Source organism: Cornus florida, unplaced genomic scaffold (assembly GCF_030987335.1).
Source record: "Cornus florida cultivar Cherokee Brave unplaced genomic scaffold, ASM3098733v1 CherokeeBrave_3.0.0_Hap2_Chr03, whole genome shotgun sequence".
Taxonomy (NCBI): Eukaryota; Viridiplantae; Streptophyta; class Magnoliopsida; order Cornales; family Cornaceae; genus Cornus; species Cornus florida.
The window spans coordinates 79,657,323-79,659,759 of NW_026775573.1; the positions used below are offsets into that span (position 1 = coordinate 79,657,323).

At 38.3% G+C, this 2,437-nt stretch overlaps 1 pseudogene; it reads left to right on the plus strand.

The window, feature by feature from the left end:
* The first annotated feature begins 1,053 nt into the window (after positions 1 to 1,053).
* LOC132302067 (small nucleolar RNA R71) lies at positions 1,054 to 1,152 on the plus strand (annotated as a pseudogene).
* Positions 1,153 to 2,437: the final 1,285 nt, after the last annotated feature.

Sequence of the window (2,437 nt, forward strand, 5' to 3'; positions counted from 1 at the left end):
TGCAATGAAGGAGAAATATGATATGAAACGGGACGGGTGTCAACTTGTGGTTGCACCGGTTCACTCTCTTTATTGGACATACCCACTTGGTTGTCCACAATCTTTCCACTTCTCAAGGTAGTCACCGCATTGACATGCTCTATTGTGTGACCTTCCGATGAGGAATTAGTCTCCACAACACATTGTTGCTTTTGTAGGGCATTTAAAGGCACTTTTCCCTTCTCTCTTACATTTAAAGTGCTAGCTATCTGCCCTACTTAGGTTTCTAGATTTGCAATAGATTAAGAGTGAGAATGAAGTAATTGTGTGTTTGCCTCAAAAGTGCCCAAAGCGGTTAAAACTTTCTCTTTAAAAGTGGGACTTCTAACATTTCCTTGGTAATATGATGGTTGATAAGGAAAATGAGAATTTGAAAATTGGTATTCTTGTGATTGATATGATGATCTAAAACCTTGGGAACCTTGGCTTTGCATTGGAGGTGGAATGTACTTTCTTTAAAAACCACCTTGGGAAGGGTTTGAGCCCTCCTCTTGGTTTTTCCAAGAGAAATTCGGGTGATTCCTCCAACTAGGATTGTAGTGATTGCCATAAGGATTGTTCCCTTGATTAGTAAAAACAACATTTGCTTGTTCATGATGATCACTTTGCATATATCCATAGGGACAATTGGAAGTAGAATGTAAAACACTTGAACAAGTCATACATGTCTCATTAGATACATGATGAGAATGGTTAGGGAAGGAAGATACTTGATTCACCGAGTTTTGGTTGATCAAAAATTGATCAAGTCTTTGAGATAATGATTTCATTTCGGCGGCAATTTCATTGGAGTGGTAGACTTGATATAAGCCAACACTCTTCCTACCACTAGAATTTTTACCATTCTTCCAAGATAAAGTACGATGCAAAGAATTTTCATCATGCTCTCATAAAGACGCAACACGTCATCCTCATGCCTATCAATGTAAGAGCCATCCATGGAAGCATCAACCATGCCTTTGTAAATTGTCCGATAAGCTCTCAAAGATATATTGAACTAATTGTCATTTGGGCATGTCATGATGTGGACACTTCCTAAGCAATTCATTAAAGTGTTCCCATGCCTCATGAAATGTTTCTCTATCCCCATGTGAAAATTCTTGTATTGAGGCTCTCATGGTATTGGTCTTAGAAACCCGATAGTACATCTTCAAGAATTCTTGTTACATTTTTGCCCAAGAAGTTATTGAAAAAGGCCTAAGATTGTTAAACCAATATTTTGCCTTATGTTTAAGGGTGAATAGAAAAAGTTTAAGCCTTAAGACCTCTTTCGGCATGTCTGTGTATTTTATGGTGGAACATACTTCAAGAAACTCATACAAATGCTTGTAAGGTTCTTCACTTGGAAGTCCATCATAATTAGGAAGCATTTGAATGGTTTGTGGCTTGATTTCATAGTGGTGTGCTCTAAATGGTGGCAATTGAATGCATGTGGGTGCATTATATTCATTAGGCACATAGTAATCTTTTAAAGCGAGGGGAGGGTTAGCAATTGGAGGTGCAACATAGACACCTTGGTTGCCTTGAATGATGGGAGGTGGTGGAGCGTAGATTGGTCTTGGCATTCCCAATGGAACTTGGCCTTGTTGTTGTGGTTAATGAATAAATGGCTTTGGCATGCCTAATGGAACTTGCATGTTATCATGATGTACATTGGGGTGGAGGATACCTTGTTGGTCTATATGACCAAGGTCCTCCACATGGTCCTCATTATGTCCTTCCATTGATGAAATGGATTGACTAGAACTACCTCTTCCCCTAGGATTTCGAACAATGGATTCAAGATAAAAATTTAAAGGGACAAGAGTGGGTTTCAATGATCTACGACCATGCATGCATAATATAACACAACAAGCAATAACAACAAACACTTCACCTTCACAACAAATCAACAAACTTCCTCCACATACAATGTTCTCAAACTCCCATGCTTTAACAATAATATGCAAGAAAAGTAAATTGCCTCCACGCGGGCTCACGATTTATCTAAGAATTGAAATACAAGCCTCCACGCAAGCCGATGATTTAACTAAGGGAAGAGTATAGAAAAGCTCACAAAGGTCCTTTAGCACTTTAACTCCAAATTTATAGCTTAGCTTAGCAATTTGTTTATGATTTTAGCATTTTTTCCTTTGCTTGCTTAGCTCTTTTACTTGGAATACTCCTTTGTTCACCATCTTAGCCCAATGCTCCTAGTTAAACAAGAACAAACACAATAAGTAGCAAAAATTGAAAACAAAGTAAACACACAATCAAAGAGTACTAATTCCTAATTGATTCCACAAATATGACGTTGCCAATCAATCAATTCCTGGCAATGGCGCCAAAAACATGGTGTGGGACGTCGTCGAACCCAAAAGTTTATGCAATGTGGCCAAGTTTTACATTTAGAAATTGC